Source organism: Macaca thibetana, chromosome 15 (genome assembly GCF_024542745.1).
Source record: "Macaca thibetana thibetana isolate TM-01 chromosome 15, ASM2454274v1, whole genome shotgun sequence".
NCBI classification, from domain to species: Eukaryota; Metazoa; Chordata; class Mammalia; order Primates; family Cercopithecidae; genus Macaca; species Macaca thibetana.
The window spans coordinates 2,123,415-2,135,618 of NC_065592.1; the positions used below are offsets into that span (position 1 = coordinate 2,123,415).

Below are 12,204 nucleotides of genomic sequence, written 5' to 3' on the forward strand. Positions count from 1 at the left end.
CTCCCTCGTCGTCTGACTCCCCCACGTGGGGAGGGGGCGATGACCTTTCATGTCGAGGAAGTTGAAAGCTGCTCTTTTTCTTTTTGAATCTCATCTCCACTCAGGGCCACACAGAGAGGCTATTGTGCGCCACTTGCTGGGTTAGGAACAGATGGATCAGGGCTTCTGTGCTGCCTCTGCCTGGTCCTGGGAGAGAGAAGCTTGCACAGCCATCTCTCTGGAAGACCTGGGCTTCTCAGGCCAGAGGGTTTCTGCACATGTAGGTGTGTGTGCATGCATAAATACGCCTGGGTGTGCATGCCTGTGCTGCACGCAAACAAGTGTACATGTGGGCATATGTGTGTGTGTGCCTGCATGTGCAGCTCTGGGCATATGTATGCGTGTGCCTGCGTGGGCAGCTCTGGGTGTGTGTGTGTGTGCCTGCGTGGGCAGCTCTGGGTGTGTGTGTGTGTGTGTGCGCCTGCGTGGGCAGCTCTGGGTGTGTGTGTGTGTGTGTGTGTGCCTGCGTGGGCAGCTCTGGGTGTGTGTGTGTGTGTGTGTGTGCCTGCGTGGGCAGCTCTGGGTATATGTGTGTGTGTGTGCCTGCGTGTGCAGCTCTGGGTATATGTGTGTGTGTGTGCCTGCATGTGCAGCTCTGGGGGTGTGTGTGTGTGTGTGTGCCTGCGTGTGCAGCTCTGGGTATATGTGTGTGTGTGCCTGCGTGTGCAGCTCTGGGTGTGTGTGTGTGTGTGTGCCTGCGTGTGCAGCTCTGGTGTGTGTGTGTGTGTGTGTGTGTGCCTGCATGTGCAGCTCTGGGTGTGTGTGTGTGTGCCTGCATGTGCAGCTCTGGGTGTGTGTGTGTGTGTGCCTGCGTGGGCAGCTCTGGGTGTGTGTGTGTGTGCATGCATACATATGCATATATGTGCATTTTGTGTGTGCACATGTGCCTGTGTCTCTCTACATGTGATGCATTTGTGCATGTGTGTGCCTGTGTGCCCGAGTCTGTGTCTATGTATATGCACGTGTGAATATGCATACGTATGTGCATTTCTGCACATGTGTGCGTGTGCCTGTATGTGCCTGGCCATGAACACACACGTGAATGTCTGAGCAGCTCCAGAGGGAGGACCACCACCCTGCACGGTGGACGTTGGTTTGAGCCTGTGAGGACTTTAGTGTCCCCCAAAGCCCTTCAACTACAGCCCAGCCCAACCCAACCCGGAGCGGATCACAGGCCCCGGAGATATCTCCAACCCTCACACGCAGCTCCCAGACCCAGGCTGTCCTTCACTCTGCAAGGGCGGGCCAACCCTGCCCACTGCCAGGGACCCACTCCAAGGCGCCTGCAGGAGGGCCGTGGGCGACAGCGTGGGCGCCCGGCAGCAGGAGGGCCTGTCGTGGTCTGTGTGCAAAGCTGGTGTGCTGTCTTCTCCAGGAACTCGCACCTTCGCTCGCCCTCCCCTGCCAGCCAACACCTCCCTCTCAACAGGACCCTTCCCACTGGCTTCTAAACACTTTCAGGTTTCTGCCACAAAAGAGAAAATATCTCCCTCCCTTTCTACCCGCTCCGCGCCTGCTCCTTCTTCACTTTTTCCAGATCAAACAGTGTGCATGGATTCCAGCCTGCTGGCTCTGTTCCGAGCTGCGCTTTGGGCATCCGTGGGCTGCCTTGCTCCTTGTGGGGTGACTTCAAGAGCAGGTCCCAGGTGTGCCTGCAGCACTGCCGACACCCCTGAGAACACAGGGCACCCCGGCTTTCGGCGCCAACCGCACAGGGAGCAACTGGGCTTGGAAGTTTCCCTGAGGTGGACGCCGCCTGGAAATGGACTTTGCTGCCCGCATTCAGGCCATGGGCAGTGTTTGTTCTCCCATTACAAGCTGGCCTCATATTAACATGTCTGAGGACTAAGGCTGGTGTTCTAGAACACGCCTTTCACTGATTGTGCTAAATAAAAGAGAAAGATTAAAAAACTCAGGAGAATTGGCGGTACCCGCTGTCCCCGTTTCTCCCCTCCCACCAGCTCCACGGCCCACTCCAATCTGGCGCCCAGGCCCGGAGCGCCTCCACCCCCAGCAGCTCCTCCTGGACCAGGGCAGTCTCACCCCATGCCTCTGCAGCCCTGGGGTCACCACTGGCCACTCCCTTCAAGAAGCACGCTCATGTCTGGGCTTGGATGATGCCCCTGGTGGCCCTGGGGCCTCCCTGGCAACTCCGCCTCTGGCCTCATCCTCCAGGCCAGCCTGTCACACCTGGTTTCAGCTCCCACCTGCCCAAGGAGGATGCCCTCAGGCCACCCTGCAGGCTCTGGGCCGGGGCTCTGCCTCCTCCCAAAGACCCGGAGAGTCCAGACTCCACCCTCCTCCTGCTGCCATCCAGCCCTCCGACACCCCCAGGCCCAGCTGCCCCCTCCCATCCCCCCTGCTCCAATGCACCCTCCACACACAGATCATGTCACCACACATGCCTCATGGTGCCACTGTCCTGCTGGAAGTCCTTGGAGGCTGGCACTCTTCTCAGGACATGCTGTCCTCTGCCAACTCCACCGGTCCCGCCCCCAGCTCCTGGCCTCAGTCCCTCAGGTCCTTTATTCCATGTTTGCCACACCCACTCCCACGGTCAGACGCAGCTTTTGCGTTCCCTGTGGGCGGATCTCCTCCCCCAGGGGCTCAGCTCATCCCCAAGATTTCAGCCACAGTCACCTCCCCCGGATGGGGCTCCTGACCCTGGAATGTCAGATGCTCCGGGACTCGCGGTCTGGGGAGTGGGGTGGTAATGCCTGTCTCCTGGTGGGCTGCCCAGTGAGTGCACTGTTGTATCCTTGCCCCAGCACCCGGCAGGCACACCCTGGCACTGTGTAGACCCTGGCACTCAGTGAAGGAACACACCCTTCTGTGGGCCAGACCTGCCCACCAAGATGCACGGGTCGCCCATCTCACTGCTCAGTGGGAAATGGCTGGGAGACTATCCAGAGAGTATTCGGAGCGCAGGACAGGACGGCAGAGCACGGCAGGAGGCCGAGAGCGCACGGCTGCTTCCAGGCCGAGCTTCTCAAGCCAGCTCTGAAGAGTTCTGACTCAGGAAGGCATCAGGCACTTGCTCGCTGCCAGGCAATGTTTCCCAAGCACTCACTGCCAGGCAGTGCCTCCTGGCTCCTGAAGGCCTCTTTGATTCTTTACGAGAAAGGGGGGCAGGGAAAGGGGGCCAACCTTGGGCCTGGCTTCTGCTCTGCTGGGAATGCTTTCCCCTGATGACTTCTTGCTGTTCGAGTCTCAACCCAAACGTCCCCTCCTTGACAAAGACACCTGAGTCCCTGCACTCAGAAGTAGCAGCCCCCAGCCAGCAGACAGGCCTCGTACACGACACCCTGTCTTACGCTCTTGCCTGTCCCCGCCTCCCCTTATCTTCCCCTTTAGTGTATTTACTTCCTGCCACCCTTCCCTCTGCACTAGAATGTCTGCTCCGTGTGGGCAGGTGGTTTGGGTCCTGCACCAAATAGACACACAATAAATGTTTGTTGAATGACTAAAGGAAAGACAATGGTCTTTGGAGATCCTCCTTTCGTGGAGGCCCTGGGCTTGGTGAGGCTAAGATGGAGTAGAATGGAGTGAGCTTCTCAACTCTCTGTGCCCCTCCCCAAGTGTGGTTAAAGCCAGCTGAGCGAGCCTCTGGCAAGGGCAAGGTCTGGGTTCCAGTGCGTGAGCCTCATCCCGATTGTCATGGGATCCAACTGCCCTGGTCCCAGCTGGTCCTCACCAGCGCCCAGCCCAGTCCACCAGCGAGCGGCTCACAGCGAGACAGCTCGATCCTAGAGACTCTTCCAGGAGGCCTGACCCGGGATACACACTCCAGGAGCTGCTGGCGGCACAAGGCGGGGGCACGCTCAGTTTTCTCACCACCAGCCCCTGAGATGAAAACCACAGATGGGGAAACTGAACCCTGGCTCCCAATCAACAGGGTGCAGGGGTGCTGGTGTCTGGGCCACGTTCCCTTTAGATACATGGAGCCTCTCATTCCTCTCAGGAGGGTCTGGACACCAGGCGGCGTTTCTGCTTCTCTCCATCTGCAGCTCCTCCCACCTCCCGCCCCCACCTCCCTGGCAGGATTCAATCTAGCAAGTTGTTCTACCTCCCCAGGGCCACCCACCCACGCCAATGCCACGAATTCCGATCGAGTCTCTGACTCACTGAGGCCCAAGGATGTGCCAACAAGGTCAGAAATGAGCAGGTGGAGCAGAACGAGGTCAGAAACGAGCAGGTGGGGTAGGTGGAGCAGCCAGGGACCTGCAAAGAGGGTGCTGGGCCACAGCAGGTGGCACACACTGACTCCCACCCCACACTGCATCCGGATTCTAGACAGAGACGAAAGCAGCTGCAGCTAAAGGCATGTGCAGAGATCAGTGTGAGGGTAAGACAGAGGAGAATCGAGCTCAGGAAGGCTCCAAGTGCTCCAGACCAGCCTCAGGCCTCATCTGCCAACACACTCCCTGCCCTGGCTCAGGCTAACCCTTACTGGACCCACCTCTCATATGCAAATCCTGGGGGACTCTGGAGGAGCCCAAGGCCCAGGCAGGAGAATATCAGAATCTGGTGCTTCAGCACAGGTGCCCCATGTTCGGGGTGCTGGGACTCCAGGAGCCCCCGTACTGTGGTTTGCAAAGTGCTTTTCCAAGTTGGGCTCCCACTCAACCTGAAAACCCTCCTGGGAGGGCAGAGTCCCAGCCCCTTTTTTTTTTTTTTTTTTTTTTTTTTTTTTTTTTTTTTGGAGATGGAGTCTCGCTCTATCGCCCAGGCTGGAGTGCAGTGGCCGGATCTCAGCTCACTGCAAGCTCCGCCTCCCGGGCTTATGCCATTCTCCTGCCTCAGCCTCCTGAGTAGCTGGGACTACAGGTGCCCGCCACCAGGCCCGGCTAGTTTTTTGTATTTTTAGTAGAGACGGGGTTTCACCGTGTTAGCCAGGATGGTCTCAATCTCCTGACCTCATGATCCGCCCGTCTCGGCCTCCCAAAGTGCTGGGATTACAGGCTTGAGCCACCGCGCCCGGCCAGCCCCATTTTAAAGAAGAGAAACCTCAAAGAAGTCAGATTCGGCTGAGGTCTCGTGAGGAAGCCAGAGTCACCGGGCCGCTGACGCCCACGCTGGCTTTCCCAGGGCTCCCAGGTGCCGGGCTACGGCGCTCCGGGCCGCTGCTGCTGTTCTCTACACAAGCAAGTGGTGTCAGGAGCAGTCCACCCTTTCCAGCTCATCAGCTCGGGGTGTGGGCAGATGTTCCTCCAGCTGTAGGCATCAGCTGCGCGGAACCACGGGGCACTGGAACAGTGTCTTTTGCTTAACAGATTTGCCCAAGGATGTCTGTGAAACTGTAAGAGTTCCCATTAAACCTACCACACCATAAGCAATAGTAGGAGTTAATAAAAGAATGCATATGGGCCAGGCTCGGGGCTGATCAGGGCTCGGCCAACAGCCAGGCTCAGCACTTCCTGTGTGACTGCTGTCTGAGCGCGATCTGGGCCTGGGACCAGGGCTTAGCCTGGAGTGGGCAGGGGCTCAGTCTGGACTTGGGGTACAAAGCGAGAGCTCCCCAGCCTGGAAGTGGAGCGTCCTCCCTGCACCAGCCAGAGCCCACGTGACCCTCTGTTGTGCTGGGACCTGCACAGTATTTCCAGCAGCTGCCCAACGCGATCCTCCATAAAGCCATAAAGCAGAGACTGACTTTGAAATGGCCCTTTCTCCGCCTGTATCTTTGGACATAAATTTAAATAAAACGGCAATTTAAATGCCTGCGACACCAAGAAGGCAGCATGGGGCTGTCTCTGAGGGCTGCGTGCAGAGACAGAATGCGGCCCTCGACCCATCACGCTGTGCCACGCGGGCAAGGGTCGGCGCCGGGGCAGCGGGGAGGGCAACCAGCCCTTGGCAAGCAGAAAGGACACCCCAGGGGCCTCTGCCTCTCGCTGCTGAACCCTCTGCTGGCTCGGTTCCCAGGAGGCCCGGAGGAGCACGCTCTCGCCTTAGGCAAAGTGCTGCAGCAACCGTGCCTCGGTTTCCCCTCTGGGGAGGTGGGGGAAGACATCACGTCTATGTTGTATACTCTCCGTGAGACTCACAAGGCGCCGAGTGGGTTCCCGCCCACCGTAAGCACATGCCAATGCCCCTGCTATGTGTCCAGCTGCAGTGGGAGCTCCTGGGGGCAAGTACCCAGATCTCACTCAGGCCAGGACCATTCTCCAGCCAGGGCCTCAGCGCCCGCTGTACGCGGGCCCCACCCGAGCATCCCAGGCAGCGGGTCTGGGGTGGGACCTGAGAATGTGCGTGTCTAGCAACTTCCCAGGGGCTACTGATCTGTCGGTCCAGGGACCACGCGGTGAGACCCCCTGCACCAGAAAGAGCGCTCAGGGCTGTGTGGGGCCATGGGTGGGAAGGGAAGCAGGAAGGAGTCGGAAGTCCTCGCTGGGGCCCAGCAAGAGGTGGACAGAGGGGTCTGCGTGGGTGGGAGAGGCCTGTGCCACGCCTGTCCTGCCCCCGCCCCTCAGGGCTGCCAGCAACCCCTCCCTGGATGTCATCCCCCTTTCCCCCTTGCCCGGAGCTTCCACACAGTGTCCTCATCACTTCGAGCCCCCACAGCATCCGGCGCCACCAGGTCAAGTCTGCCTGGTCTTCAGGCTCTGCCAGGTCCCTCTGCAGCGCCTGGTTCACGCCCCGCAAGGGCAGCCTGGATGTCACCGCACTGTGTCCAGCGGAGCAAAACAAAGCTCAGGTGGGAGACTTGGGTTGTCTCTTTGGCCAGGGCTACTTGCTCCATCCAAATCCCAAGTTCTCTCCTCCAAACTTCTGCCTAAACTTTCTCCCTTCAAACTCTAACGCTCAGCTTCCAACCAGGGCCCAAGCTCCAATCCATGTGGTCTCTAACCCTACCCCAAGACCTGCGGCCCCCACAGTCCTGGCTTCCCTGCGGACAGCCAGGCCCCTCTCTCCCTGTCTCCATGGCATGGCCCCCAGGAGGAGGGCTGCCAGGCTCTGGGATGAGCATCTACAGCACTCACAGGCAGTCTTTGCCAAGGTTGGCAGCCTGGCATGAAAAGGCAGACGCGACTCGGTAACGGTGAAGAAGGACCCGCTCCAGTGCTGAGCTCCCAGGGCACGTCCCCAGCCTGCAGGGGGTGGGGAATGGGGAGGAAGTGTGGTCTGATGACATCAGTGAGAGGTGAGAGCAGCAGAAGGACCCAGCAGCCAGCTCTCGGGCGGGGCATCAGGCTGCAACCAGAATAGGTGTAGGTCGGGGAGCCTGATAAACCAGCCAGTGGCAAGACAGCCCAGAGCTTCCCGAGGAGTAGCAAGCAGACAGAGCTCGCCCAGTGGGTGGGCAAGAGTGCACAAGTGTGTGCCCACAGGTGCCTGAGAAAGGGGCTGTGGGGCTTGTACAGGGCTTTGCACGTGTCAGGTACTTACTCGTCATTGATAAAAGGGCCAGCAGGGTCAGGAACTCAACCAGTGTCTGTAACCAGAGTCAAGAGTCAGAGACTCAATACGGTCTGGAGGCTCAGCTGGAGATCTGGTTCAAGGTCATCCTCCAGCCACAGGGAAGAGTTCTCAGTAGCCCTTGGGGCTCTAGTAGAGCTGAGGTCAGGGCGGAAGCCGTGCCGTGGACGTGGGATGCTGAGGAGCAGGCAGAAGTCAGCGAGGAGCATACAGAGCACAGACGCTGGGCTGAAATGGACGGGTGTGGACAGTGAGGAGTGAGCAGAGCACAGACTCCAGGCTGAAACAGGCAGGTGTGGACGGTGATGAGTGAGCAGAGCGCAGACGCTGGGCTGAAACAGGCAGGTGTGGTCGGTGAGAAGTGAGCAGAGCGCAGACGCTGGGCTGAAACAGATGTGGACGGTGATGAGTGAGCAGAGCGCAGACGCTGGGCTGAAACAGGTGTGGACGGTGATGAGTGAGCAGAGCGCAGACGCTGGGCTGAAACAGGTGTGGACGGTGATGAGTGAGCAGAGCGCAGACGCTGGGCTGAAACAGGTGTGGACGGTGATGAGTGAGCAGAGCGCAGACGCTGGGCTGAAACAGGTGTGGATGGTGATGAGTGAGCAGAGCGCAGACGCTGGGCTGAAACAGGTGTGGACGGTGATGAGTGAGCAGAGCGCAGACGCTGGGCTGAAACAGGCAGGTGTGGACGGTGATGAGTGAGCAGAGCGCAGACGCTGGGCTGAAACAGGCAGGTGTGGACGGTGAGGAGTGAGCAGAGCACAGACTCCGGGCTGAAACAGGCAGGTGTGGATGAGGGTGTTTGCAGGCAGAGTTCCCAGTGCCCCTCCTTCTTCTCAACCTGGGGTCCTTGCCCTTAGAGTATGATAAGGTCACTCGGACGCCTCCCAGACTGTGGTCAGCCAGACCCTCTCTGAGGGGCTCGGCCACAGGCCAGGCTCCTCCAACTGGATTTCCAGAAAATCTCCCCACCAGCTACCAGCCTCCCCCAGCCCCACGGGTCCCAGCAGCTCCTGCCAGCCATGAGCCAAGAGAGTCTCTACCCAGAAGCCTTCTCCTCCTCTGCCTGCCCCGACGCCACTTCCTCATCCTTGCCCTTCTGCCAGCCCAAATGTGGGACTCACCCCAACCCTGCTGGACACCACCCACCGGGATTGGGACAGCGGACAGGGGACAGCGAACAGGGGACAGGGGACCGGGGACAGCAGACAGGGGACAGGTGACTGGGCTGACACTGGGTGGAAGGAGGGCATTGAAAGCTGATGGGCAGAAGAGGCAAAGGTGTCAATTTCACTTCTTTTTTTTTTTTTTTTTTCCATCTCTTGGCCTCCTTGGAGAAGAGGCTGGTTCTGGGGCTGGAGCAGGGAAAACACAGGTAAGCCTGGAGCGTCCCATGAGGTCAGGAAGGAAGAGGCGTTTAGAACCGGCAACACTTGTCAAAGGGACACGGAGGCGAACTAAAGGGGCTCCCGAGGCCAAAGAAAGAAAAGAAATAGGCCAGGCACGGTGATTCACGCTTGTAATCCCAGCACTTTGGGAGACTGAGGCGGGTGGATCATGAGGTCAGGAGTTCCAGACCAGTCTGGCCAACATGGTGAAACCCTGTCTCTAGTAAAAATACAAAAAAATTAGCCAGGCGTGGTGATGGGCACCTGTAATCCCAGCTACTTGGGAGGCTGAGGCAGGAGAATCGCTTGAACCTGGGAGGCGGAGGTTGCAGTGAGCCGAGATGGCGCCACAGCACTCCAGCCCAGGTGACAGTGCAAGACTCTGAATAAAAAAAAAAAGAAAGAAAAAGAAAGAACAGTAGCAATAGACAACAAATAAATGTCCCTAGGTCCATACTGGTATAAATAAATGACAAAAGACAGTTTGGGGCTGCCTCTGCAGGCTGTGTGGGAAGACAGTATGCCATCATCCTGTGCCACGCGGTAAGGGTCGACGCCAGGATAGCAGGGAGGGCAACCAGCCCTTCTGCCTCAGTTCCCAGGAGGCCTGGAGGAGCACACTCTCGCCTTAGGCAAAGTGCTGCTGCAAACATTAAATGGGGGAGAAGAGACAGCTCTTTGGGAAGAATTATCATTGGTAAACGTGGAGCGAATGAGGGAAACAGCGTCGCGGTGAGAAGACCACAGTCACAAGCATTGCCAGCGAGACCCACCGACGGACGCACAAATCAATAAACAAACCTGAGGGGACGACACACCTGCGTCGGCTTTGAGTGTCTCCCTCAAGGTATTTATTAATTTCAAAGAGAAAATTGGTGACTTTCCAGTGGAGAAACCCAGCAGGCGCCAGCGTCCTCTATCGTGGGGGTCAGCCTCTGCGAAGACTTATCCATGTCACACTTCCACCGTGGGACACACACAGAAGGGCGCTTCCCTTCTCCAAAATTCCTGCCAAAAGTGCGGAGCCTCCATCTTATCATTAAAAACTGTCTCATGGGCCGGGCGTGGGGGCTCACGCCTGTAATCCCAGCACTTTGGGAGGCCGAGACGGGCAGATCACAAGGTCAGGAGATCGAGACCATCCTGGCTAACCCGGTGAAACCCCGTCTCTACTAAAAAATACAAAAAACTAGCCGGGCGAGGTAGTGGGCGCCTGTAGTCCCAGCTACTTGGGAGGCTGAGGCAGGAGAATGGCGTAAACCCGGGAGGCGGAGCTTGCAGTGAGCTGAGATCCGGCCACTGTCCTCCAGCCTGGGCGACAGAACGAGACTCCGTCTCAAAAAAAAAAAAAAAAAAAAAAAAAACTGTCTCATGAGTCCAAATGGAGGGAGAGTCCACAGAACCACTGGCCCGTGCTGACCCAAAGGAAGGGACAAGGCAAGAATGGGGAGACTTCCCGGGTTAGAGGCTGGGGAGGCCTGATGACAAAATGCAGCATGGAATCTGGAGGTGGAGGACCCCAGATCAGATCCCAAAACAGGAAAAGAACATTAGTTTTTAAAAAAAAAAAAAATCTGGCAAAATCCAAATGGGGTCTGTAGCTTAGTTAACAGTATCACCCCGCGTTAATGTCTTGGCACTTGTATTATAATTACACAGGACATTCACGTCAGGAAAAGCTGAGTGCAGGGCACACAGGACATGTCTGTCCTCTTTTACAACTTTTATTTCCATTTTGAAATTATTATTATTATTATTTTTTTTTTTTTTTTTTTTTTTTTTTTTTTTTTTTTTGAGACGGAGTCTCGCTCTGTCGCCCAGCCCAGGCTGGAGTGCAGTGGCGCAATCTCAGCTCACTGCAAGCTCCGCCTCCCCGGGTTCACGCCATTCTCCTGCCTCAGCCTCCGGAGTAGCTGGGACTACAGGCGCCCACAACCGCGCCCGGCTAATTTTTTGTATTTTTAGTAGAGACGGGGTTTCACCGTGGTCTCGATCTCCTGACCTTGTGATCTGCCCGCCTCGGCCTCCCAAAGTGCTGGGATTACAGGCGTGAGCCACCGCGCCTGGCCTCCATTTTGAAATTATTTCAGGTTAAAAGCATCTCCTTCGCCATATTTCAGAGCTGGGACTCCAGCTGCCCTCACAGAAGCTCAGCTCTGCCACACCCGCTCTCCTCTGTTTCCTGACCCGCAAGCCCCCGGCACTCCCCAGGCAGAGCTGGGTGGCCTTCCCTTCCTAAAGCAGCAACTTTCTATGCTTTTCCAAGTGCAGGCAGCTCTTTCCCCGAGAGGGACTCTGGTAGCAGCTGGTAAAGAGAAACCCCTTCCCACCTAGTTCTGGCCCCACACGGGCTGCCCACAGTGAGACCCCGGGAACAGCTGGACTCTCAGCTCCTGGACCAGCCTTGAGCAAGAGCAGGTGCCCCCCACTGACTGTGAGCCTTGTCCCACCCTCCCCAGCCCTCCACACCCCTTGCCAGGTGAGTATCCTCGGAGGATTGGAGGGATGGAGCTCTGTTCCCATTCCAGAGGGAGACTACACAGGGGGTCGGTGGGATGAAAGCCCATGGGTGACCTCACCAGCCCCACTGTGTAGGGTAAGCAAGAGGCCTCCTCGGGAGGAGCCAGGGAAGCCAGCAGGTCTGGGGAAATGGGTCTTTTCGAAATGGGAACATGAAGTTAGAGAGGTCCTGGCAAGATGGTGGGCTTGTTTACCGATTCCGTTTGCAAGCATTGGAGACACTCTCATCCTTGGGCAATAGGAGTATCCTACAAAGATAGAGGAGGGGCCCTGGGGCACAGGACAGCTGCCAGGAGAGACCTCTCAAGGAGCTGCTGTCCCAGATGCAGGTGAGACCCAGCAGCCGGCTACCACAGACGCTCCCTCCCCAACTGATGTGGCCCCTGCGGCAGCCACCCCCCTGAATATCTGCAGCTTCTGCCCCCACCACGTTCCCGGCTCTGTATACGTGCCCCCATAAAGACATTGTCTACAGTGGGCAAGTTAGCCCTGTCAGGCAGTGCTGTAGCACTAGGCCAACTCGTAGCCACTGGTGAATCTGTGGGTGGCTGCCTGGGGCTCAGATGCCCACCTCTGGCCAGGACGGTAGGTCATGTGATACAGAATATGCATACAACACCTTTACACAAAAAATAGAAATAAAAAATTGCCCACCCAAATGATCCTACTATCTCCCCTCTCCCCTGCTCCCTAGCCCCATGCCAAATTTCTCTTGAGAAATCCCTCTAAAGAATTTCCCAATAGCTTCTCAGCCTACCTTTGGGGAATTCAGTCAAGGGAAGACGTCAACAAAACCAGAAAAGAAAAATCTGCGACTCCACCCACGGGCCACGTGCCG

The 12,204-nt window shown here is 57.4% G+C and overlaps 1 protein-coding gene across 3 annotated transcripts in view; it reads left to right on the forward strand.

The window, feature by feature from the left end:
- The window catches only part of MRPS2 (mitochondrial ribosomal protein S2), a 590,340-nt gene that overhangs the window by 444,009 nt on the left and 134,127 nt on the right, over positions 1 to 12,204 (forward strand). The gene's annotated exons all lie outside the window — the stretch shown is intronic.